Source organism: Cuculus canorus, chromosome 20 (genome assembly GCF_017976375.1).
Source record: "Cuculus canorus isolate bCucCan1 chromosome 20, bCucCan1.pri, whole genome shotgun sequence".
Classification (NCBI taxonomy): domain Eukaryota; kingdom Metazoa; phylum Chordata; class Aves; order Cuculiformes; family Cuculidae; genus Cuculus; species Cuculus canorus.
Genome location: NC_071420.1, coordinates 9,156,734 through 9,183,527, shown reverse-complemented (window position 1 = coordinate 9,183,527; position 26,794 = coordinate 9,156,734). Strand labels below are relative to the sequence as shown.

Here is a 26,794-nt window from a genome sequence, read left to right as displayed (position 1 = left end):
CCTGGGCTGTTCTGTGCTATGGCAGAGGTGGGTTTGGTGGGTCCCCTGCAGCTATGACCTCTTCCCAGCAGCAGTGGTAGAGAATAACATGCTTCCCACGGTCCTCATAGCCATCAAGTCCTCAGTCTGTCACGACCTCCCAGAAATACCAAGAAGTAGTTGAAGTATCGTCTCTGGTCACCTCAGCCAGGAACAAACCCTCTTGGGGTACCCATATATAAGCACATATCCCATATATAACCTGTTTATAAGCACATCACCAACGCAAACAGAAAACTCCAGAAGAGTCCACATCCCTTGTCCACCTCAGTTTAAAGCACCCAAAGCAATTCACTCCAAAATCCAACTCATTAAAAAATTAAGGGGGGAGGAAAAAAGGAAGTACCATGGGAACAACATTGTTCACATTTCACCAAGTCTCACTGTTGCTCAGAGCACTCTGCAACTCAACAGATGCTCAATTTTAAATCCTCAAAAAGCTCACACCAGAAAGAACACTTGCATTCTTCATTTCCAAAAAGTCATATAAACAGTTGCTTACGCACCATCTGACTGCATAACAAAGGAGATGCCCTCATCAAGAAGCTGAGTTGAGGGGACAGATAAGCTCCTGTGATGCATCAGGGACCGCAGCGTCCTCCTCACAGCGCTGGGCAGCAGTGGCACAAACTCACCCCCCTCCACTGAGCCACGGCAGCTCCAGGGTCAAATCCCATCACATTTTCCATTGCTGATGATCACTTGGCCTCTCCTGCAGCTGCCTCCAAACTCACAGGTAACCAGGAGGGCAGCAGCAGGCTTAGGTGAGGCAGCCACCTCCCTGCTGTCGATACAAACATAAGCTTCCCGTAAGCAACAGAGCCACGATTAACCAATAATACTCTTCAGCAGCACGAGTTGGATATGAACCAGCTATCTACCAGCAAAAGCCTTTGACTCCCAGTGAGAGTCAAAGATATTAAACGACACTGGTAAGGAGTTGAAACTCAGGGAGGAATGACCCTAGATTAAGGAAAAGAGCTCAAACCCACGAAGTGTTTCAAAACGAAACAAAATCTTCCAGATGTCATTTGGCTGCTTTTATCTGCAAATTGAGTTTTATCTGTGGGGGGAGAAAAATAAGCCCTACAGGAATGCTTAGCACAGTGGAAAAAAATAACGTTAAATTAAACTTACAAAAATGTTTCTCTTTCTGAAAATCTTGGCTGGCGACAAATAGCTTGTGCCAAGTTATAAATCAAGCATTGGGTTTCTTTTAACACTCAGCATCCCCTGATTTATGATGCCATCACAACCTCTCGATTGATTTCTGACTCAGTGATCCATCTTCCTCCATAGGTAGCTGCCCATTATAACGCCTTTTCCCGAGCAGGCGGCACGTTTCGCTTCCCAGAAGGGCTTTATAAAGGAGAAGCTTGAGCGGAAACCCACTCGCTGGCAGAGAGCAGAGCTGAGAGGCCGAAGGAGCCACAGAAGAAAGGGAGAAGGATGGTGTTTGTGAGAGGGTGTAGCACTACTCACCCAAATACATGCACCAAGGGGATCAGGTTTGCTGGCCATCAAACTGGCCTTGGGCACCACAGGTATGCTCCTAGAGATCCCAGGAACACTCCTCTTTACTCATTTTGAGCCCTCATTACTAGGTCCTCCGTGCTCCAGCAGGGCTTGACTTCCAACAGCAGCCACCCCTCACAGAGGAAAACAAATTAAACCTTGCAAGCTAGAAAGAAGATAGAATCTCTCTAAAACTCTCACCAAACAGGAAAGCCTTTGCTTCTAGAAGCATTCCCCTCCGCAGCAAGGCCTCTTCCTGCCAATTTAGCGATCCAGGGACATCAGAGCTTACCTGGCACTTAAAGGACTAACTCTGTGACAAACTCCCATGTGAAGCAATGACCACCGTGATCCTCCCCATCAGGTACCAACCGGGTGTGAGCTGTGCAAGAACTTGTTCCTGCATCTTTGCTTGGCTATACAAATCACCGGCTTTACCTGTTTACAGACACCTGCCTCCTGGATATCCCAACCCACGGAGCACTCCATCACTCACTCTTGCCAAAACAAACCAGCTTATCCAAGTGCAGCTACTTACATGGAGATGGTTTTAACCCAAACAGGTGAGGGTGGGCTTTTTTAACCTCCATCTCCAGCACAGCTGGAGGCTGTTAAGGGGACTCAAGTAGCTCAGAAATGAGAGGCAACAGGGATATCAGAGGAGAAAGGCAGCAAACACCAGCTCCTCAAAGGCCTTTGTGAACTGTAGTGGCCCGTGGGTTAGATAAGTGTCCCAGGCAAAGCATCAGACCTTGAGGGAGCACAAATACAGGCTGGAAATCCCTGAAGTGCTGCGATTCACTGGCTACAGAGCCATGCCTGTATCAACCAGGTAATATATCTTTATCTAAAGCACAATCTCCTATACAAACATTTTCTTGGGGAGTCCAGAAGCTGGCTGTCCACTCAGATGGTACCTTTTTAACTTCCAAGATAAATAGGGCTTTTTTGTGTCACTATAAAGCATTATTTATAGTGGAAAGGGCCTGTGAATGGTGCCTGCTGTCAGTTCGGTATGTAAATGATGCCAGCTCCATTCGCTACATCCCATCAATTATTTTCATACACTTTTCTTTGTCTTCATCTGTTAGAGGAAAAGTCACCTTGATGCCTTGAAGTGGTTTTCTTCTCCCAGTTCCTTTGGTGTGTGACTCTGAGGCTTGGCAGAGTGGAGGACATGGGATTTTCAGAAGCAATTACACAAGTTGGGAGAACAAGCCCTGATGGCCTTTGCAGTTCCAACAATAAGCAAGACTGAAGAGCTGCCTCTCGATTAAAAAGCGTGTGCTACAGGACTGCGTTGTAGGAGCTTTAAGAGCAGGATGGCCTAAAGAGCCAACCCTAATCTCATGGAAAGGGTAGTATGGCGATAGTCACATGAGCAGGGGGAGTAGGATTGGGCTCTCGCCATCATAGGGGAGCATACAAGAAAGCTGAGGAGGGACTTTCCACAAGGGCATGTAGTAGTAGGAAGAGGGAAAATGGCTTTAAATTGGAGGGGGGAAGATTTAGATTAGATGTTAGGAAGAAATCCTTCATGATGAGGGTGATGAGACACTGGAACAGGTTGCTCAGGGAAGTTGTGGCTGCCCTGTCCCTGGAGGTGTTCAAGGCCAGACTGGATAGGCCTTGAGCAGCCTGGGCCAGTTGGAGGTGTCCCTGCCCATGGGGAACTGGATGGGCTTTAATGGCCCTTCTAATCCAAACCATTCTGTGATTTATGATTCTATCACCCACGTGTTTTTTTTTTTTTTTAACAGCCCACTCATCCTGTTGTTGGAAGTTGAGTGCTGCTACCTTCCACCCTCTTGCGTCCTTTTTTCTCCAAGCTCAACTCCTTCTCTACTTTCATTACTAGTCTTGGGGTTAGTCTACTCACTTCCCATGCTTATTTTGGGTGTCCGTCTCCCATTCCCCCTCAGACTACCAGATCACCCCCAGTTAGAACCTTAGTGAGTATAAACTAACTTTCTTGGGTTGTTATTAACAGTGGTGGATCTGACCCAGTCACCTGTCCCTTAGAGGGCACTTTACAGGGGTTCAACAAAAGACTTGCAGAGCTTTTGGAGCAGAGGTGTCCCCTGTTACTTACCCCCGTTCTTCTGAGCATTTCCTTGGATGATCCACCTTCAGTCTCTTCTTCCTCCTGCCCCGCAGACAGGCAGGTGGGAGAGCTTGGGCTCAAAGTTCTTGTTCTCTCCTCTGACGCAGAGAGCAGAAAAGAAGAAAATAAAACAAACCCATAAATCAAAAAGCTAGCAAATGAAAATAAATACACTTAACAATATTTCCATGCCATTTTTTATTATTATTATTTATAATGGTATTACAGAATTTTGTAAAATTAAAGTAAATGTCAAGCAGAATATAATAATTTTCCTTGGGGTTTGGCACATTTGTGTGCCTGACAGTTTCACATTTTTCTTTATATCCATGAAGACAGGAGCCTGACAGGGCTATATTTTGTTACCCACTTTGTTCCATTTTGTCATAAATTGGACTGAACAAAACAGTGAAAATACAGACACGAAATTAATCAAAGAAATTACATTTTAAAGCACTTCGTCTAAACATGTATGAAATAATCATACTGCACCAGAAAAGTGCATGAAGAAAACCAACATTTCCCCCAAAAAATGCATGCACTTTGCCCCCCGAAGGGCAGAGACCCCACCCCAGAGCTATTAGTGTTACGCACCAAGATGTTGCTCCTTATCTGCTCTTGTCTTGCAGAGCCCTGAATGCATTTCTCTCCCATTCATTTCTCTCCCAGCTTATAGAAATTTCAGCTCCTCACCTCTCGTGGCCATGAGCTGCGTCTTTTAACACGACGGCGGGTGCTTGACATGCAGCAGCCAATTTGGGGTGCCGGCACACACGGCCACGGCATAACCTTTCGACAGGTTGTGTTGGAAGTTCACACCTTCACCCTCCGATTTCTGTTTCCGCTGGCACTGCCTGCAAACACTCTTCACCTGCAGCGCCCGACACCCCACCGTGAGTGCCAGCCCATGGGGACCCTCCGTTCAAAGCACAGTGGCCGTTTCTCTTGTTTCAAGGGACACATTTGCAGTGGCATAGGAAGAAGCACCATGCATAAAGAATTGCAATTTCCATGAGAATGACAAGGAGAAATGTGAAGCGAGCGGTAGGGCTATCCTCGGGCCAATCCTTTCTGCCTGAGTAAATTCGATTTGAATTCCTCTTGAAACACCAGCTCTGCAGCACTTGGACTATATTGAAAAGGTCACTGGAGGCAATGTCAGACGTACTCTCCAGCTGCACAACAAGTGCACTGATAGAGATTCAGAACAACGTATTACTGCAGCTGGAGATCCAAAGTGACTCTCCAAGGAACCCTCTCCTCTTATCTGGCAGCAGCAGACTATTTCATTACTCCCATTTAATGCCTGGGCAGAGGTCTTAGTGTCTTCTCTCCCTGCCTTCCAGATGCTGGCTTGGAAGCACATCTTGGAGCTTCTTGGAGGAAGGACAGTGGGGTCTTGCAAATCTGAAGCGCATTTGAGCCACCTGAAAGGACTGCGATGGTATTTCATGTCCCTCTTTCTATCTATCTGAGCTTCAGAGGACTGTTTGGACATAAATGAGACCAGGAGCGCTGGAAAGGCACAGTGACTGAGTCAGATGTCCCCTTGGATTGTGAAGCATCACCAACAGCATCCAAGCCTCAGCTCTGGCATGGGGCAGAAGTCTTGTTATCTCCTTCTAGAATTAGCCTTAAAACCTGAAACATAAGATGTTTCCTATCTTTATTTTAGTATTTTGCCCTGTGCTACGAAAACATGGATTTTCCCCTTATCCAGCTAAAACCCATCCCTTTGCTGCTGACCCAGCAGTGCGAGATGCAGGCAGCAGTCGCGTCGCAATGAGTTGCATGTGCTCCCCCATCCCAAGGAGCTGGAGAGCAGCAGTGTCGTACAGAGTACGTTGCGAAGGGTGAGCTCAACAGCAGAGACCTGGAAAGCTGCCACATTCCCTTGCATTGTGGAAGCAGTTCAGTGGTAGGTTAAGAGATTTTTTTTCTACCCAAACTACACACACCCATCAATATATGGCAAAAATGCAGTTTAAGCTTATTTGTGTATGCATTGCTAAATACCATAATAGTCTCCAGCTGTATAGCAGGAGGGCCCATTCACTGAAATTTTACTATTGATTTAATTTTTCTACTTTTTTGCTTTCATTATTGTACTATAAACGTATTTCCTCCCATTTTGCTCTGTGCCTGTAGCCTGCCTGACGTCTCCTATCACACCTGTTTTCTACTATTTGTCATTCGTTATTTTAATTCCCCTTCCATTGTGCAGAACCTGAAAATCATCTGATAAAACCCACTCTTTCCTTTAAAAAAAACCCATGAGAAGGTTTTAATGAATGAAATTTGTATTTTTCCACACCGTACACAATGAAAGCGTCCGGTGAACAACCTCTGCTTGTCAGGTGTTCACATTCCCACCGTATAAGCAGGGGGATAATTAGCAGACAAACGAAGGTTTACAATTCTGCAAATATCTCAGAAAGACCATTTGGCTGCTTGATCGGTAGAAGGATATTTTTAAAACTGCCATTTGAGACTCAGCTGTATTGCTAATTAAATGAGAACTTCATAAAAATAATCTGAAAAAAGTCTCTGTTAATTGGAGAACGATAACGAACAGACTTGCTAAACAGAGGCATAAACGTCAAACAATTGAAGGGGGATAATAAAGTACCATGTTATCGTGTAATGCCAGGCAGCTTTCCTACTTCGATCTGAAGTTTTAACTTTTAGCCATTTTTTTTTTTCCGTGAATGGCATCCAAAAATGCGCTTTGCAATCCTGATTTCCAGAGCTTCAATTTGGCGTTAGCAACGCATGGGTAACGGTGACTGTCGCATTAAAGGTGTCCTTGCCTTAAGACTCCTTGCATTCCGTTAACAGCTTTTGTATTCTGCAAAGAATATGAGGGGGGAAATGCATTAATATTGTATGGACATTATTCATGCAGGATAGTGGCATTATTGAATTAGTGATTCTTTGTAATACTAATGACTTCCAGTACTGTATTGTACAGCAAAACACACATGAGTCAGGAAGGAACTCATGAGCCTAATGGAAGACTGAAATACAGCTTTGTTGGTGCTGCTCAGCGTTTGGTTCTTATGTGCTGCAATCACCCAGAGAGCAGCACCCACCACCCTTCCCCTCAGGTCATCAGAGTAAGACTAATTGTAAAGCATAGATAGACTCTACCTGTGCCACTCGAGTAGGAATTGCTGCCAGGATGGTGATCTGTGGCCCCTGCGTGCCGGGATGAAGGTGCCATCCCAATTCCACAGCTGGCAGAGGGTCAGGCTGAGAGAGTTGGGTTTGTTTGGCCTGGAGAAGAGAAGGCTCTGGAAAGACCTGGTTGCAGTCTCCCAGTGCTGAAAGGGGCTCCAGAAGCTGGGGAGGGGCTCTTGATCAGGGAGAGCAGGAAGAGGACGAGGAGGAATGGTTTTCAGCTGAAAGAGGGGAGACTTAGATTAGATAGCAGGAAGAAATGTTTTCCTGTTAGAGCGGGGAGGCCCTGGCACAGATTGCCCAGAGAATCTCGGACTATTTTGGGTTGGAAGGGACCTTAAAGATCACCTAGTTCAACCCCCTTGCCATGGACAGGGACACATCACACTAGATCAGGCTGCCCAAGGCCCATCCAACCTGCCCTGGAACACCTCCAGGGAAAGAAGCTGTGGCTGCCCCATCCCTGGAAGTGTTCAAGGCCAGGTTGGATGTGGTTTTGAGCAACCTGATCCAGTGGAAGGTGTCTCTGCCCATGGTGAGGGGTTGGAACTGGATGTACTTTAAGGTTCCTTCCAATCCAAACTGTTCCATGATTCTATGATCTGGTGGCTTGCAACCTCCACTCAGCCTCAGTCCTTCCCAGCCTTGGCACCAGACCCCAGGCACACAGCAGATGGCACAGAGCTGCATGGAAAAATTTGCAGGAAAACCTTCATTCATTTTACACCAGTGAAGATTTCTGGAACCACGGCTGCCTCCCGCAACGTGAAATTTCCTGTGCTGCCTTTGCACTCTCGCAGCTCAAAGCGAGCAAGAGCGTGAAGCAGAGATCTCAGCCTGAGGATAAAGTGTCTCTCGGATACTCCACTTGTGTTCTGTGAAAAAAAGTGACTTTGTGAGAGCCTGGCGTAATGAGAATTGACTGCCCTCCATGAGAAGTATCGATTAATTACTCTGCAGTGGGGAAAAAAGGCAACAGTTAATGGTACACATTTTCCAATTGCAGCACAAACAATAGCTTTTGAGGCACAGAGAGCCTGGGCTGAAATCTAGTGAAATGAAGTCATCTCCAGGATGGAGACAGCAGCCAGGATTACTGGAGTGCAGAAATGCAGCAAGAGAAATTTTGGCTGAAGAGACTTTCTTCTAACAGCGTTTGAAACAAGATCATCTCCTGTGCTTTTAGCTCAAGCTCAGTTTGGGATTTTCTAGAAGAGTTTGTATATGGGAATGTGTACTTAAACATCTGCCTTGGTCCATGGATCCTGTTTGAATGTGCTGAATCTCAGCAGCCTGAAGTGCTCTCTACAGAACAGCTTTAAAGCTTTTGGTGGTTGCTGTGCCATGCGACCCTGCTGCAGTCCTGTGTCACCTCCTCCAGTCAAGAACAGCCCACAACGGAGCTACGGACCGTGACAGACTGATACACTCTGGATCCGAAAAATCATTGGAAAACAGTATTTCTGGGAAAAATAAAACTCAGTTTTGCAGGCCTTTATATCAGGCAGGGTTTTTTTTGAAGTGGTGCATGGTGATTCTAGGCATAAACCACATCAGCAATTAATTGGATTTGTGGGCCTCACTTCCACGCACCCCTTTGAAACGTTCCCTCAGGAGATCATAAAAGACGGGGACTGAGCAAAGTAGTAAGAGGAAGGTACAATGTGGAGAGGACCCTTTTGTTAATCCTGTTCTGCCTATCTTTCATTAGCACACCTCATTATGACATCCCATAGATTTGCTGCTTCGGCTCTGCTGGTGAGAGGCAAATGATGTCTTAATGAATGATGGTGCCTCGAGCTGATAACGGACTGCCCATCTCTCCCACTGAAAAGAGATTGTGTTCGGCACAGTATGTCCAACTGCACTTAACATAATTGGATGAAACTTGTAATAGTTTGTTCACTCCAGGTGGGTACAAAAGTCACAGCAAAAAAATCCCAGTGATAAATTATCAATTGCTGTCTCTTGCTTAACGGTGTAATCGTGATTAGTGGCACTTGCAGAGCAGAACATGTAGGAAAGCAGATATCACGAGGAAGAACTCACCCTGGTGTCTAAAGCACAACGCAGCGGCATCTTCAGCAGAGGCCGGAGCAGGCGGCATGTGTCAAGACACAGAAACCGCTTCGCAGACTGGCTGGGCTTAAGCAGCATTTAGCCATTCTGTGTTCAGAGGATACTTTGGTGCCCTGGGTGCCTCAGTCCTGGTGCACTCGTCTTCCTGCTGCTCCAGCGCAGAGACAGTGCAGGAGGGAGAGCTGCGCAGTGCCCGCTCCACTGGGTGCTCCTTCAGCCCTACCTGCCTCAGCCACTGTGTTTTAGAACATCTTCCCAAAGCCATTACTTTGATGCCCTGAATGATTACTTCATTTAGCACATATCTCAGAATTAAAATACCCAATAGTAGCTCATTTAAGTTCATGTTCAGTGATGGATTAATTGTTTCTGCTTTCTGGAGCAAAGCCCAATCCATTTCATCTAAGGACCAAGAAGAAACATTCCCTTGTCTCTTGAAGTCTGAGACATCTGCTGTGCTTTACATATCTCTTTACCCACAAAAAACCCCCCAAACCAGTAAATGCTTAATTTTTTTTTTTAAAAAATATTGCTAAAGCTCTAGATTCACCCATTTTTGTCCTGCTATCAGAGCAGGTACAGAGGAAGCACATCAACAGTACCGTCAGCATAAGCCTGTGCTTCCTTTGCGGCTTCTGATGTCACATCACATTACAGCGGATATTGCTTTGTGACATTCTCTGCTGCATCACAGGCCACATAGGATAATGCAGAGTGCTAAATGAGTCCTTAATGAACAAACATCACAATAGCAGGCTGAGCTCTACCCAGGCTGAGAAGGAAGAATCCTCTATGCTAAACGTTAGAGCCAAAAGAAAATAAAAGCAATGGGAAAGTGACCAAACTGAAATGCTCGAGGTCTCCCGTTCCCGAGAATTAATAGAGATGTTGGTGAGAGAGTGCAATGATGGGAGGCAACGTCCTTATCTGTCATGCTTGTGGGCAGCAGGAACGGAGGCTGAGTCTATCACGCATGCAGGGGGGCCAAAACTGGAAGGCATCTCTCAGCCAAAACTCTCTCTCCCGAGAGAGTTTCTCAGAGAGAGAGTTTCTCAGCTTGAGAAACTCTCTTCTATGGATGCCGTGCTTGGTGGAGCCTGTTTTCTCTAAAGCATGGGTAGCAGACTTCAGCATGTGAAATGCAATGAGGGGACCTGGATTTCAGTGCCAACTCTGCCACTGTTCTTGGGATTCAGTCACACCATTCATCCCAGTGCTCAGTGTCGGGTCCTTTCAACCAGGTCTTGGGCCCTATCTTGGTGTGCTCAGATGCACTACAAGCACTGTGCAGCCACAGTATTTCGAGGACACTGGGGTCCTACTGAAACACAGCCCTAACTGTGATTAATTGGTTTCGTTCGTCTCCCTTTTAATGATCCCTAAAACATCTAAGGGTTGTAACTATCTGGTGAGGAAAGGGGCAAGGAGAACTGGGCATGGGAGCTGGGATGTTCTCAAACTGGAGCGGTCATTTTGTTATTGAGATCTCTACGTCTCACTTGCCTCTTGGCACGAGAAGAAAACCTCTCCTTTGTTTACTAACAGACCAAAAATGCCCATGTCTTTTTGCATTGTGAAAAAAATACAGAACAAGAAAACAGTGCCGAAACATTTCGGACAATCTCCTTTATGCTGTGCTCAGCAATTACTCTTATTGTCAGCACCAGCGAAGAAGCATGTACAATTTGGAAGTATTTAGAACTGACTGCGTGTTTTCAAAACACAGGATCTTTCAAGGGACTACTCTCTTCTCATTTGGTGATACAGGCAATTAAGTTTTTAAGAGGTTCGTTGTAGCATTGACAGACTATATGATATCCTTGAAGGCGACTTTATAGCATCCTAAAGACAAATTGCTTGCATCTTCCTTGGAAAATAAAAGTCTAAATTCCGATAGTGAAAGCTGACCAAGCTCCATTTGACATGCAATCCTGGTTGTGCATCACCACTGCTCCCCTCTCCACTGTGCGGCCGTGGCTTTAATTCAGTGTAGGAACTGCTCCCCCAAATCAATGCCTCTTACCGGGGTGAGAAGGCTCAGATCTGCCCTGTGTCCAGAAGCATCCTGCTGCAGGGAGATGGAGTCAGGGAGCACTGGAGTCTGGATACGTCCATTCGTTCAGCTCTAGCAATAATGAAGGTAGAAATCAGTGTAAAAAGAAACAAGGATGAGCCCATCCTTGGGACTGATCCTTAGCTTCTCTAGAAGTATGTTTCTATTAGATACTGCCATCCTTTCGGGCTGTAATATATTTCCTTATTACAGTAAACATTCACACGGCATTTGTGATCGTTTTCTGGAATGACATTGCACAAAGTTGAGTAATAAAACTGCCTCTGATCTCACAAAGCACAAGGCTCAAGACAAATAAAGTCTGTAAACAGTTCTGCACTTCAGGATGTTTTATGAGCTGGACCGCTGTTTACTTAAGGCTAAACTTGAAGAAGTTCATTTCATTCCCGGAAAAGGCCCCGTGCCTGCAGGAGGCTTCGCTCCTCAGGGGGTACTGGCACGGTTACTACAATCAAACTTTCAACCACCTTTTTCCTTTTTCTGCCTGCGAGTCTGTGTCATTCACTCCACATTTCCCTCTCCCAGCAATACTTCTGTGATATTTAGAAATGTATATAAATGTCAGCAAGCTGGCAAAAACCCACAGGAATCCGAAGGCAGAGGGTAGGTACGTTCACCAGGACTGCGTTACACTGAAACCTGAGTGCTGGGGAAGGGGCCAAGCACTCCCCTCCCAGGGTTTCTTGGCTGTGTTTCAGGCTGCTGGAGGGGACTCCTCGGGGAAGCCTGACACCAGGCACTGGCAGGCAATGGACCACGAGTGGCGGCATCTCTTGCCGCTATCTCCAGCCAGACCCGCGCTTGATATATGCTGGGGATGGGCACAGCCGAAGCTGGGCAGGGGACAGACCGTTGCTTGAAGCCTCTGCGTTGAAATTGGAACCACAGGTAGGACAAACTTGTGAAGTGACAACAAAATGCACGAGGATGATCCCTTTCCATTGAGACTCTGAGATGTTACAGACCGAGCGGTGCTCCGCTAGAGGCCAAAAAACCTTTTGTTCAGTCCATGAAGACACACAGATTTTGGCAGTTCAAAATACAGCTGCCAATTAGGGCATTTTCCAGAAGCAACAGGATAAGACTGACACAGCATTGAAGTGAATCTCCCAGCCAGCTGACTCCCCCGGCTGCCCAGCACCGATTCCCAGGGGCTGCTGAGCCTGGAGGGCTGCAGGTTAATCACTCTGCAGAACTGAGGAAGACTGAACATCTCGCCACATCTGACAGCAAAACCAAGAGACATCACCAGTCTGTTCTCCAGGGTCCATAGGGAGTTGCATCAGGAAGCAGGTGACAAAGGTTTCTCCTTTCCTGATGGCTTTGGGAATGGCTTTTCAGCCACGCTACCATGTGACAGTATCCCAGTCCTGATTCCTATTTCAAAGGTTTGGTTGCAATTGTAGCTGCCAGAGAGAGCAAGGATAGTGCCAGCAAGATGCATCCTGCAATATTGAATCAAACCATTGAGAAGCGAGTGGACTCGCCTGGCAGATTTAACCAGTGCCGGCCTGGGCTCTGCTCGGCAAGCTTGAACTTCGGGCATCGCTACAGACTGAAATCAGCACTGCCATCCCCAGTGTCACATACAAGTCACAGCTAGAATTATGACTTCCAAACCAAACTTGTCTCAGCTGAGTTTTGAACTTCTTCTATGACTGAAGATCCTACAGCCTCTCTGAGCCTATCTCTGGGCTATAGTCATAGACAGAAACAAGATTGTCCCCTCTGCTTCCTCAAATCCCCAGTTAGTCTCAGCCTTACCCCAGTACATTGATGTCTTTTAGCAGGGGAAGCCCGAAACTGTCCACGATACATCCAGTGCTCAAGTACACGTAGAAACAGCTCTAAGATTTGCATCTGCAGCCCTCAAGTAGCTCCAACTGTGCTGCACTAATTCATCATCCACCGACGGGTGTCAGTAGCTCCTGGAATAAAACAGAAGTTGGAGAACTTTCTCTGCTGGTTCCCCTTTGACAGATTTCAAGCATTCACTCCTCTCTCATCTGGCTATTTGTAAAGGGTTCATATGTCTATAGCCGCTCCGTTAGAGCTTGTCTTCACTGCTGGAAAGCTTCATTAGTTCAGGAAGTGCATATCTACTGTTCTGAGGTAAAACCAGAGTGTAAGACAAGCCCCGTTATACCCTGATGGAAACTCATTAGAGTCAAGCTCAGCTGCAGACTTAGCCTGACTTTCTCTTCTTTGTGTCTATACCTCAGGATAGTACAAGCCTTTGGGTATACAGGAAAAAAAACCAAACAAAAGAATGAACAGGCAGTAATTTTTTATAAGAGGCTAAAAGAATCATCTTACAGCTTGTTTTGGGACAGAGAAACAACCCAAGGGGTTTGGAGGATGTCTGGAGGTAGAGGGAAGCAGATGTCCCCAGGTAGCCCAGACAGGGTGAAATGCTATTAATGCACCAACTGCCCTGTCTCACCACAAACCCTTTCCTTGGGAAACTCCAGAAGAGCCCAAATCCAGAGTGTGAGAGGAAAAAAAGTATTCATAGTAAGGCTAGGACAGGCCTTTCTCAGATTTCCAATCGGTTTCTTCTTGCCCCTTGTCCGTAAGGGGGATTATGTACGTTATATGATCACAGCAGACGCCATCTGGGATTTTCCTAAGCTTTTAGTGACTTTAGGTTCCTTCATTTTTTTTGAGCATCAAACCAAAGATGCAGGAAAGACAGTAGGTATTACCACAAACAGCAATCTTTCCTCTGGAAGGGGGGAAAAAAATAGCCTTTTGCAGGCCTGAGTGAAAAATGGAAAGTCCCCAGGTCAGCCATCCTTTTGGAATGGTCTCAAAATACACTTTGCCACCGATCTATTCTAATTCCAGGAACAACACACTGAGCTGAGGCTTAGACCTTGGGTAAATTCGCCTTTTGGCTCAAACAGCACAGATCTTTAGCTGGAAATGCCTGCTGCTGACAGCCTGCGCGATGGCTGCATCCCAAGCAGTGCTGGCATAGCTGGGGTGGAAAAAATAAAATACATTTCATTCCCCAATGGTTACGCTGTAATGGCATGAAATTAGAAACTCTAATCAATAGTGCTTTACACAGCATGACTCTCATGTCAAAAGAGCCCGTCGTTTAAAAAAGAAGAGTCACAAATAAATATGAAAATCAAGGCTGTGAAGCGTTAGTAATGAAGTATAATTCTGTCAAGCAATCCCAATCAGTGATTCTCTTCACAAAACCTTCACTCACCAAACCCCTCCTTCTCCACACCTCTCTGAATTTCCACCTCCAAATAACTCTCACGTATTTATTTGCCTTTCGCATGTGAAACATCACTGATCTGTGTGTGTGTGATGAAACTGGGAAGGGAAAGGCTGTGTTGCAGCCCTTGTTCTGCCTCTGGCTATTCTTGAATACTTTTACCTCCATCATGCGGCTTCAAGGCACCAACTTGCATCTATTTACCTTCCTGGGGTCTATGGTGAGACCGATGACACAACATTCTTCTAAAACACACCTCTTACGTTCCTACAAAACATACATCAAATGCAGATTATTGTCATTATAACAACAACAGAAGTCATAGTTATCCTATTTAGATCAAGACTAAAAGGTGATCATGGTAAAATTCTCTATTTTTCCCTTGTATAGGCAACACTTTGCCAGAAGAACCACTGGAGAGGTAAAGTATTCAAAAATAATAAGCAGACCTCCAAAGGGCATGAAAAAATGACAGCTACAGGGCTCTCAGTCTGTCATGCAAGTCTTTTGGGAGCTGGCGGTGTTTTGTTCAGGACAGAGTTTGGGATTTTTCCAGCACTTGTTTTAAAACTCCTCTTGCCATGCACTGCTAACGTTAGCACAGCTTGGCAGGTGGAGAAATGCCCTGAAAATAGCAAATTCTTGGAGTGTAGATTTTGTTAATTAGACCTTCTTCCTGCACACAGCCCTGGCTTTCTGCACAGTTCCTGTGGCAGAGACACACTGATCGACCAAGTGTTGGATGTTTTCAGGAGGAGAACAGATAACAGCTGCCTGACTTCAAGATATATAAATAAAAGTCCTCCAGAAAGACCTGCCTGATCTAAAGGCGCAAAAGTCAGTGGGAAAAAAAGCTTCCACTGCCTCAAGTGAAGGTCGCACAGAATCACAGACTGATTTGGGTTGGAAGGAACTTCCAAAGCCCACCCTGTTCCAACCCCCTGCCACGGGCAGGGACACCTCCCACTGGATCAGGGGCTCCAAGGCCCATCCAACCTGGCCTGGAACCCCTCCAGGGATGGGGCAGCCACCACTGCTCTGGGCAACCTGGGCCAGGGCCTCCCCACCCTCACAGCAAAACGTTTCTCCCTAAGATCTCACTTCCATCTCCCCTCTTTCAGCTTAAAACCATTCCCTGATAAAACATCTTGAGGGTGAGAGGCGTCTCTAGCAGTTTCTAGGTGAGGACTCAGTGAGGACTAAGCAACTGAGGTTCGCATGCCCAGTCCATGGCCTGACAAGGCTTTACACTGGTCAGGGAAGATAGGAACAGTATCAGTTGGGTGGTCAGCGCAGGCTTGGCTGCAGTTAGCTTAGCAGCATGGTCCTACGCCGCAGCTGCTTGGCTAGACTGTTTTTCAAATGTAGAGACCTCTCAGAGGGCCTTACTTCAAAGGCAATGCCCTTCTCTCCTCTCTTGACATGAGGCTGCAGTAAAAACAAACCCCGCGGTAACAACTCTTCCCTCTAGACAAACCAAATTCCTAAAGAGAGAGGCGTTTTGGAAAGGGCATGCCCGTTCATGCTTCGTGTTGCTGAGGGGAGCCCCGAGAACACCTCCTGAAGAAGAGTCCCATGGTCCCCATTTGATGCAGGACACTGTGGGTCAGGCCCTGCAGAGCAGTTCCCACAGCACTGGTTTATCTCTCTCTCTCTCTCCCCAGAACAGTTGTCTTCACTTCAGACCAGTCACTTACATCATGCCACGTCTGAAATGTGGGATGAAAGCCAAAGAATACGTCTCTCCCAAGCCCTCGATAAACCCAGTGACTTCTGCAATACACGTGAAGCTTTAACTTCTACAACTTCAACGCATGAAGCATCTGTCGGCAACGCGCCAGCCCCCAGGGATTGCAGAGATGTTAAAAGGTTATCCTTCTCTCCCGCACATTACACTGCTGAGCTCCATTACACACAATCGGAGGATGATTTTATGTGTGGCAAAGAATTTCTGATTTTCTGGATATTATTTTAGATGTAGAAATCCAGCTGCTGAATGCTGCCTTTCAGGTTAAACAAAATTTGCAGCCAACTCTCATTCTCACACTATTAATGAAGATAATCTTGCCCTGCCGTTGACTTTTTTCCAGAAATAGCAGGAGAGGGATTTTCAAATCCTTTCAGATTTGCAAAATGTTATCTCACTCTATTCCTTTAATCTGATGGTGAAAGATGGATCTTTCTCTCTCATGGCAAGACGTACTTCTATACTTCAGCAGCAAACCATGAAAGAGAATCCAGCTTAAGGGAAAATTAGAGTATTTGCAGTGTTACCATTTACTTGGCTTTTCTAGACTTTCTTGGCATTGAATTCCAACAGGATTGACCAGACTGAATGTGACACAGAAGAGACAAACAAAATAACCAAGCTCTGCTAGGTGGGGGAAAGGGCCATGTTCTCCAATGCAGCAGTGGTGGATGGGACAAGAAATTGGAGAGCTTGAAAGCAGCCGGGGAAAGAGATAGGTTGGATGGGGAAAAAGCTTCCCGCAGTACTTTAGTGCCAGTGCTGAGTGTTGGGATACACTACGGGGTCCCAACCATCAGAGTTTTAAGAACACATCAGGCAAACATGACAAGCCTGAAGCTGACCCTTCCCTGGAGGAAGAAGATGACTGGAAAATCTCCTGAGGTCCCATTCACTTTCTGGTTTCTAGAACTGCACAGCTACAGTAAAAGGCAGCACATTCCCCAAGTAATTCTTCCTCCTGAACTGCAGCGAAAGCACAATTCATAGCCTGCTTTTTCATTTCCATGAATCTTAATTGTTCACATAATAATCGCAGAAGTATTTAATAATACAAAGCATATGGGCCAGATGTTCAACTGGTGTAAATCAATAGCACTCGGGAAGATTCAGTGGGGCTACGCTGGCGTAATCATTTGAAAATCCAACACTGCATTTTTAAGGTGGCTCTCAGAATTTTCGTACCTTCTTATTGCTTCTACTAAAACCAAGTCACACAGTTTATTGCCCACATACAGGTAGCCACCCCCCACCAAATGCTCAGAGTCAAAAATAATAAAACCCAACGCGCAAACCAGATTGACTTAAGGTCACTTAAAGAAAACACTGATTTGGCCTCTGCTGGCCGTCATCACAATGTTTTATCATGGCCACATGTTTTTCCATCTGACCTTACCCCAGCTCAGGTAGGGTCAGACAGCACTCACTTGACCAGATACCCATCCAAAGCCTTGGTTTAGTCTCCTCAGGTAGTACATGAGCTCCGCTTGATTTGCTTCCCACTACGAAAAAGCTTTTAATTCACTTCCTCCTGGGTGTTTCTGTGATGCTCATTGATCCACTCCGCAAGTACTTCGCAAACACTAATGGATCTAGTGAAACTCTCCACTAATCTCCTTCTGAAACTTGGCACCGAACTGCTCACTTCTGAGGGTTTCTCCTTTTACAGTTGTTTCCCTTTCCTACCTGTTTCAGTCACTCCAGGGCTCATTAATTGTTCATCCTTTGTCCCTGAAATTTTTTTCCTTTTAATCTTCCCAGTAATATGTTGGATACTGATGTGAAATAAGACTTCAATTTGCAGTCTTTCACACCTCCAAAGATAGTATTTGAACTGATTGTGGCATTACCAGTTGCACATGGATATATGTAATTGAACTGAAAAGCTTTGCAGGACGTATTCATTGGACTTCTGATCTCATTTGTTAGAGAGCCTTAGGGAACAGGCAATTTCAACTCCTCAATTTATGAAAACTGGTCATAGGTACTTAAATGGAATAAAATAAATCCTGGGGCACGCGTCCCTTCTGGAAACCAGGTTGGCAATTGTGCCCAGAAGAGAATTAAATTGCTCAGTGACAGTACTGCATTGAGAGAAAAATATATATAGCAGAAAGTCAAGGTAAAGTTTTTTGTGGATGTTCCCAGGTTAATATTTATTCTGCTAATGTGACTCCCTAGTTGAGATTCTTGCAGATTCCAATAAATTGTATGGAGACTATGCAAATCAGGCAGTCTGCTGGGGCTGAAAATAACCTACCCTTGTTACCCTTGTGCTACTTATATCTAGGGCTAAGCTTCGACCTACTCCACTTCCATAACTAGGGCTAAGTTTTCCACTGTCATTAACAGCTGGTTTTTCAGAAGACCTGAAGATCAGCACAGCTGGGCTCCTTTGGCAGCACAGTGCACAGAGGAGGAATTTCACTGAGCATCCCATCCAAGCCATCAGCCTTCAAAATGCTGGTCTGGAAGCCCAATCAATAAATCTGCTTTCTCTTCTTCTATATAATAAGCAACTTAGGATTTTTCTTCACCTTTTTCTTTGTTGTTGTTGTTGTTGTCTTGAGGAGGAATTGCAATATCTGCAAAATAAAGTAGCTGCTTCTAGACTCAAACTACTATGTTTGAAGTTGAGGTCCGTATTGCCCACAGCTCCCTGCGGACCGCAAGCTCAACCTGGCTTCTTGCCATAATTCCTGATGTTTGAAGGGCTGAGGAACTGAGACATTGCACCCATGTGGGGTCCTGCAGTAAGAACTCAAATTGTGAAGCCCTTTGGACTGTCTTTTTCTGCTCCACGTGCTGAACCGGCCTTCCGTTAGGGTCCTGAGAGGAGACTGAACCTCCTACAAGGACAGTCTCTGTTATACTGTGAGAGCACGGCTTCTTACACCTCTTTGCTCATGTCCACCTTTGAGAATTTTAAGCCAGGTAAACTCTGAGGTCAAGAAGCTACGCTGGTACAAGACTTTTTTCAAGTACTGCTATTAAAGACAAGCAGATTGAGGACTTCAAGCTGTTCATGGTTATGAAGGAACCTGCCAGTTCAGATCAAGCCCTCACAGCTCCTCGAGAAACTTAACAGAGAAGCATTATTCTCTTAGTGACATCGTCCACCTGGGGTGAGACTTGCCGCCCTGGAGTAGATTCGTGTATCACTCACACAACAGATGAAGAGGACCTAAAATACTGCTGAGTTTCCTGCCTCTTGCCCCCAGGACACAGAGATCTTTACTGCCTAGCCCAAACATTTCAGAAAAGATCGTAGTTTACCTCAGTCGTTCTAATTCCGAGCTGTAGCTAGAAGTAGCCTGATCTCTAAAGACCATGATACTTTTTGACTTTTAAGGAGGTTACCTGCAAAAAAGATTTGTTTGCCCTCTGAAGACAACAAAGTGACACCTCTATTGTGAGCCGGCACACAACCTGAGATGCTTAGTCTCCTCCTTCCCTTCCCCTAAAGGGATGAGGGTGTTCAGCTACACCTGCAGAACTTGGCCTGAAGGACGGCCAGGCCCTTCTGCCGTGTAGTCCTGCCCTCTTTGTCTGCTGGCTTGTTCTTCTTGCACAGGCACTCCATTCCAGGTTAAAGCGTTCAGCAAGAAATGTGCAAAGCGACCTTCTGAAGGGCCAAGAACCTGCTCCGGGGTGTCAGATAGCAGCTGCCACAGCTATTAATGTGCTGCTGTACCTTCTGTATGAGAGCACTAGTGTGGATTTATGAGATTATCTTAAATCTAAGATGCACATTTCCTAATTATGACTATTCTTTTCCTGTACAAGGAGAATTTGCATAATTTCCCCATAATAGAAAACCGCAAAAATCAAAGCAATAAATGAAAAGACTCAGCAGTTCATCACAGAACCACGCATACAGTTGCTGGCATTGTTAATTTTTCTTGCCTATTTGATGCAGACGCCAAGGAAGAGATCCTTGATTTAGCTTTCACAGAACCACACCAGCTCAGCCTAGCTGAAGAGCTGGCCCCACATTAGCATGTTTATTCCACGAGTTCTTCATGCAGCCCTGATAGTTTTGGCAAAGAATGCCAACTCAGACAGTGATCCTGCAAATATTTAAGCACTGAATCCTGTTGCTGTTACAGGCGGCGTTATTGGCACCAAAGAGAACGCTCACAGCAGTGGAGGGAGCCAGGGGATACAGCGCTTTTGAAGCGGAGGCTTTACAGAGCAAAAACATTCACCATTTGTTTTTTAATAAGATGGGGATGTGTATCAAAGGCAGGACCTTCCTCACGCACGGGCAGGGGAGAGGTGTGAGCAGCAAGGGCCTGAGTTTAACAATGGGATTTGCACAGGGACACAACTCAAACGTTGTGGGTTTAATCCTCCAGCAGACTTGCGCTACAGCATCCTGGGGTACTACAGCATCCTGGGGTGTCCTTGCTCTGCCATGGAGCTCCTGGGACAGCCTTAGGTGATGGTGGGCAGCCTGCTCTCTATATCTCAGCATTGGGGAGGCCACACCTCAAATCCTGGCCTCACTTTTGGATCCCTTACTCCAAGAAGGACATTGAGGGGCCGGGGCACATCCAGAGAAGGGCAACAAAGCTGGTGAGGGGGCTGGAGAACAAGTCTTACAAGGAGCGGCTGAGAGAGCTGGGGTTGTTTAGGCTGGCGAAAAGGAGGCTGAGGGGAGACCTCATGGCTCGCTGCAGCTCCTGGAAAGGAGATTGTAGTGAGGTGAGTGCTGGTCTGTTCTCCCAAGTAACAAGTGATAAGATGCGAGGAAATGGCCTCAAGTCTCACCAGCGGAGGGTTAGACTGGATATCAGGAAAAATTTCTTCACCAAAAGAGTTCTCAGGCAGGAGGAAGAGGTGGAGTCACCATCCCCAGAGGTATTTTAAAGACAGGTAGACAAGGAGGTCAGAGATATGGTTTAGTAGTGGGTAGGTATGGTTGTATTCGACGATCTCAAAGATCTTTTAAAACTAAACAATTCTATGATTCTATACCTGATGAAAACTTTTGCACGTGGGAATTAGGAACTCAAACCACTGAGTGCTTTAGTCCAGCATCACTTCATTGCTGCCCAACAAACGACAATGACTTTAAACCAATTTTTATCACTTCAGAAGGTCCAGCTGCCCATGTGAAAACAAAATAAGTGCTTTGACCCTGTCTTGTCTGCCTTTGTGAATGGTTCAAATACTTGCCATCCTGGCACCATATAATTCAAAACGCCACTGCCCCTGTGATGTATTTTGAAGGGAGACCATTCACGCACTGTACTATATCAGGGGAATTACAGGTCCTTGTGGTTTACATCAACAGGAAGATGACACTCTGCTTTTGTGTTTTAATAGCTTCAAAATGTATCACGCGAAGTGCTGTTTGATACCTGGAACCTGGAGGCAGGCATGAGGTGTCACTGTCAAAATAAAACAGAAAAACTGGGGCAGAGTTTGAATCTGACTATCCCACCATGACAGCACCAGGCAGGGGGTCATGGAAGCATCTTTTCATGGCATATAGGGATGGATCCATCATCAATTCACCAGTTCAGCCCAAAACTGTGATCCTAAAGCTATCCAATCAGGATTTAGCTTTTTACTGAATTCTTACCATATGCTTATATCCCATGGACTTTCAGCAGATTTGCACATGTTTAATTTCCTAAGCACATGTTTTGTTGCCACGCTACGCAGGGATGGCAATCTGGGTTTTATAATGCTGAGCTTAGGGCTGTACACTCAGGAGAAGAAAAGAAGAATAAGGAAATAACTTGACAAAGAGCAGCAAAGAATGAGGGAAGATGGAATAATTTGGCAAAGAGCAGCAAAGAATGAAGGAAGACTGATTTGTGAAGGAAAGACACGATTTTCCACTCACCAATACTTTCTATGTCCCACTAGCACCAGAGGAGGGATCTCCAGTATGGGTTAAACAAGAGGCATGAAGCTGTAGAGGAGGGTCCACCAGTCCTGAACAGCAGGGTGAAAGCACAGTCGGTGATAAGGTGCAAAGAGGGAGCTTCAAGAAGTCATGTACCTTCACAAGGTCCGAAAATGCTTGTGGAACAGAATACACCAATGCAAAATTAATGGTTTAAACAAGGACTATCTGAGAGGGCACATTTGTAGGGCAACCCCAAATCCTCAAAGTCAGACTTCCTATTCTACAGCATCGTGACAAGTGGAGTAAGCATAGTAGGTTTATAATCTACCCAAGCAAAACACGAGTCCTGGCCAGAGCTGGAAGTCCTCATTCCTAATTCTGTCATTCGACTACTGGCTCAGTCTTCATCTCCATAGATTTAAAGCCTGACACAGGCTCCTAAGCTACGCTATAAAAAATCTGATTGTTACATTCAACCGGTTGTAATAAATTAAATTAACTATCAGTAATAAGTTCACAGCCAACACTATCTTTTTTTTCAGCAAAGTATATTTCCTTAAAGTATACCAGCAGCGTCAAATGTAACTAGATTTAATTTCATGCTGAAAAGTCTGTGAATATTCATTTTAAAATAGTCACCAAGAGCCTAATTTTAATTTGTGTGATGTTTCTGCTAATGCCAATGCCTACTTGAAATATCCGTTAAAAAGCCTTAAGAATATTAACAGGGAATTCTTACAGAAATGCACTAGAGTTTTATGTTTTGAATTACCATTACAGGCTTTTTGGTTTAACTCTCGTTAAACAGATTTCATTATTAACAAGAATATGTGCAAATTAAAACAAGCCCATTAAAATCCAAAATTCCATGCTAAAAAGATTAGGGACATTTGACTTATTTTTCTTCTGAAGGAATAAATGTAATAAAGAGTGATAGGCAGTGAAAACCAACACTTGCAAACCCTCGCACAGAATCAGCCCTGGTCAGGCAGCGATGAGTAGTTCTCGCTGTGCTTCAGAATAACCCGTTCTATACATGAAATGGCCTCAAGTTGCACCAGGGGAGGTTGAGATTGGATATTAGGAAAAATCTCTTGACTGAAAGAGTGGTGAAGCACCAACAGAGGCTGCGCAGGGCAGTGGAGGGGGTCTCCACCTCTAGAGGAGTTAAAAAACCACACAGATATGGCACTTTGGGACATGGTTTAGTAGGTGCAGTGGTGTTGGGTTGACAGTTGGACTGGATTACCTTAGAGGCCTTTTCCAACCTTAATGACTCAAGGATACCATGATGACATGGCATTTATGAAGTCTTTGTGACAGATCACCTGCCTCCAAGGTGCAGGAAGGGATGCAATGGGCATGGGAAGTGACAGCTGGTGCCCACTGACACCAGTTTGGTGAGGCCTGGAGACCTCAAACTCACCAGCCAAAGGCTGGGTGCACCTCGCCCCACCCCAGCCTGCCCCCTGCTCTCTACTTGCCTACAACGTGGCTACTAAGGACTGGTGTGAAGCTGCAGATTGAGCCTTAAAATCATGATTGAGCACAAAGCTGGACCTCTGACAAGAGACGGACAGGGTTTGGCTCGGCACTCTTGATGAAAATGGACTTGACGCTGTTCAACAGCTTGTCAGAAGCTGGGCCCACTGCACAGCCTCGGGTTGGGCCTCCAGAAGGAGATCCATCGCTCCAGCACTGGAATATTTATAGGGTGAGGTTTAAAGAGCGGTTTAGCTACTTCACATGGAAGTGAGGTACTTGAAAATACACTTTTACTTGAGTTGCTCTCAGAGACTTTGGCTCCCAGCTCCTGTATTGATCCCCTCAGCTTCTAAATAACCCTCAATTCAATACAGTCATCAATGAAAAGTCTGCTACTCTAATAAATCACATGAATATTTACACTACCTCGTGTAAAATACATCTTTTGACTTATCAGGTGCTTTTTATCTCTGTTCTCTGTCTAGTCACTTCTGTCCTCCTCTTAACCTATCATTGTGGGGGTTGTGGGGAGCCACTGACCCTTCTCTTAGCTCCAACGAGCCACAGTGTTAAAACTCTCTTCTGTCAAGCTGCCAAATCTTTTGCATTAATCCTGAAAATTACAATTAATGAGTGCTAAGAGGATCTTTCCACCTTTGTGTGCGGCTCTATTCAGTTGTAACGCTCCCTGTTGCTCCGCCAGCATCAGAAGCCTCTTACGGTCACGGCTTTTGGCTCTCAGGCAGGGCAGTGCGCTCAGGAGAAGGCACAGTGGCTGGTGGTATCAGTCATCTTCCTTTTTATTTGCCATATATTCTAGTGTCAAGTCTACACTGAAGATGGGAGAGAGCTGAGTTAATAGAACACAGCCACTAGAGCATAGGATTTCTCCTCCATGAGAAAGGTCATATTAACACTCCAGGAGTTTGAAGTCATTACTTTGATTTTCTGTGATCTGCTGCGAGGTGAAGGATGGGGCTGGGAATCAGGCTGGTACAGGTCCACAGCCCCACTTTGGCTGGCCAATGTGAGAACCTGACAGAACTTCACTGAGGCTCTGGGATGCAGTTTTCCAAGCTCTTAACGCAGCTACAGAGACTCAGCTCCCCGAGAACTACTAAAAATTTAAAAATACGGTATTTTTTGTTATCAAGAACCAGAATTGAGAATCTCATTAACATACGGATACATGATCTATAAGTGTGAATTAGGGATCAAGGGTGGATCAATCAATTCTCTGACTACACACAATGAAACACCTGTAATAATCTTTAAGACGTGAAGAGAGATCTGTTCATATTTTTAAGCACAGACTGGATGCCATTCTCTCATGACAATCCCACCTCCACCTGAGCTGCTGAATGGTTCCAAGAAGGGTTTCTGCTCTTGATTTTTTTAACTTGCTGTGACCAGCAAAAAACTTGATGGGTGTCTAACCTCCAATAAGCAGTAACTAAGTTCTCCAGCCACTGGCAGTCCCCGGCTCTGGCTGATTCATGACTTCAGTAGAAACTAAAGCATCACCTCCAATTCAATGGGTTGCTACGTCTTGTGCTCCTACTTTCACAGACCTCTTCATTGATGTTTCCTCTTCAGGACTATTTACCTGACACACTTCTTTTTTTCCCCTCTGTGTGTTCACTTTACTCTGAGTTTACACAAGCCACTTCACCATGAATGAAGCATTTGTGCATTTCCAGTTTTTCCGGCCCAGAAATAACCCTGTGGAAATCACTAGAATTACACTGGAGGGAAAAAGCAACAGACATCACAGAAGAAACAAGGTTTATTTCTTTATTTCCTTAGAGAGGAAATGTTAGATAGCTAACTGTTTCCCCAAGTTAATGATTTCTACTGTCTTCAGTGGAATTCTTTCTCATTTGAACTGATAATGAATTTAACTTGTAATTCCTAAGTTTAATCTATAAATTTGGCTGGTAGTGGCTCTGTGAGGTTAAGCATTTTTCTTTTCCTCTCACTTTTAAACATTCTTTAAAATCAGAGGCTGCAAACACAATATGAAGATTAGAGTAGTCCACGTAACTCCCACCCTGAGCGGATCCCTTGTATAGCTCGCTGTCTGTACAGGTGGGGATCTAGGGATGGATGGATATCCGAGTGGACAGGCTTAACTGGATTAGCCAGGCAGTCAGCAATACACGGCCGGTCAAGATGTACGTCCTATGCATTTGACCAATTTCAAGCATTTAATTGACTTCTAATCTCAGCTGCGGACTAAGAGCTGCTGCTGTCACATAAAACTGTAACGATTTCAAGGCAAAGGGAGACAGAAGAGGAGGCTGAAGGGAGACCTTATGGCTCTCTACAACTACCTGAAAGGAGGTTGCGGAGAGAAAGGAGCTGGGCTCTTCTCCCAGGTGGTAGGGGACAGGACAAGGGCCTCAAGCTCTGCCAGGGGAGGGTCAGGCTGGACATCAGGAAAAAAGCATATCACGGAAAGAGTCATCGGGCACTGGCAGAGGCTGCTCAGGGAGGGGCTTGAGTCATCTTTCCTGGAGGTGTTTAAAGTACGTGAGGATGAGGTGCTGAGGAGTATGGCTTAGGGAGCGTTAGGAATGGTTGGACTCAATGATCCAGTGGATCCTTTCCAACTTAGTGATTCTATGTTTCTACAATTTCACAGCAGTTACTGCTGTCATTAGAAATGCCAGCTGTGTCCACACATACCCAGTGCCGCACACAGACGCAAGACTTGGGTCCAGGACCAAAAGTAACGCATTAGTGCCGGGGCAGCATTCCAGTAGGGCATGAGAGCCCTCAGCTGTACCTGAACCAGTTCATACCACATTAGTTTGGCTGTGTCCCCACTGCCATGTGCTGTGTGATACTCACAGACCTACGCAGTCCTGTTAAATCTCAAATCTTGTACAGGTAATGAAGGCTTTGGTAGGATAAGAGAAAACGGAAGACCAGTGTTAGGTCAGTGAACTGTGTTGACCTGAAACTTACAAGTAACACCCTCCGAGCTCCCAGCTTATCTGAAGCAGAGCTTTTGGTGGCATTTGGCAGCAACGTGTTCCTGCTAGTGGAGTCATCTCTTGGGGTCACAAATGCATCCTACGAGAGCTGGATGGGGATAGGACCGGGGGAACGGGTATAAACTGGAGAGGGGCAGATTTAGACTGGACATAAGGAAGAATTTCTTCACTATGAGGGTGGTGAGGAGCTGGAACGGGTTGCCCAGGGAAGTTGTGGCTGCCCCATCCCTGGAGGTGTTCAAGGCCAGGTTGGATGGGCCTTGGCAGCCTGAGCCAGTGGGATGTCCCTGCCTATGGCAGGGGATGGAACTGGATGAGCTTTAAGGTCCCTTCCAACCCAAACTATTCTATGATTCTATGGACAATCACAGAGAAAAGTCCAAGTATGGAAATAGCAGTATTCTATGAGGTTTGATTTACAGAGACTTAAATACTATGTGGGGAAACAGGTGGGATGGCGTGCAACTAAAAGATGTT

The 26,794-nt window shown here is 45.6% G+C and overlaps 2 long non-coding RNA genes across 6 annotated transcripts in view; both read right to left on the bottom strand.

The window, feature by feature from the left end:
- LOC128854145 (uncharacterized) overlaps positions 1-14,491 on the bottom strand; it is a 70,834-nt gene extending 56,343 nt beyond the window's left edge. For 2 of the 4 annotated variants that reach the window (XR_008453066.1, XR_008453068.1), the window contains exons 1-7: positions 14,428-14,491; positions 12,756-12,919; positions 10,941-11,042; positions 6,809-7,059; positions 6,288-6,506; positions 4,253-5,299; positions 3,647-3,756 (exon numbers count right to left, since the gene is read on the bottom strand). This is a non-coding gene — a long non-coding RNA (uncharacterized LOC128854145). Of the gene's footprint in view, positions 1-3,646; positions 3,757-4,252; positions 5,300-6,287; positions 6,507-6,808; positions 7,060-10,940; positions 11,043-12,755; positions 12,920-14,385 lie in introns of all 4 variants that reach the window. The other 2 variants (XR_008453067.1, XR_008453069.1) reach the window with 2 other exon arrangements.
- A 7,335-nt stretch (positions 14,492-21,826) lies between these two features.
- Positions 21,827-26,794, bottom strand: part of LOC128854174 (uncharacterized) — a 186,647-nt gene continuing 181,679 nt past the window's right edge. For both annotated transcript variants that reach the window (XR_008453129.1, XR_008453128.1), the window contains exon 4: positions 21,827-21,919. This is a non-coding gene — a long non-coding RNA (uncharacterized LOC128854174). The remainder of the gene's footprint in view (positions 21,920-26,794) is intronic.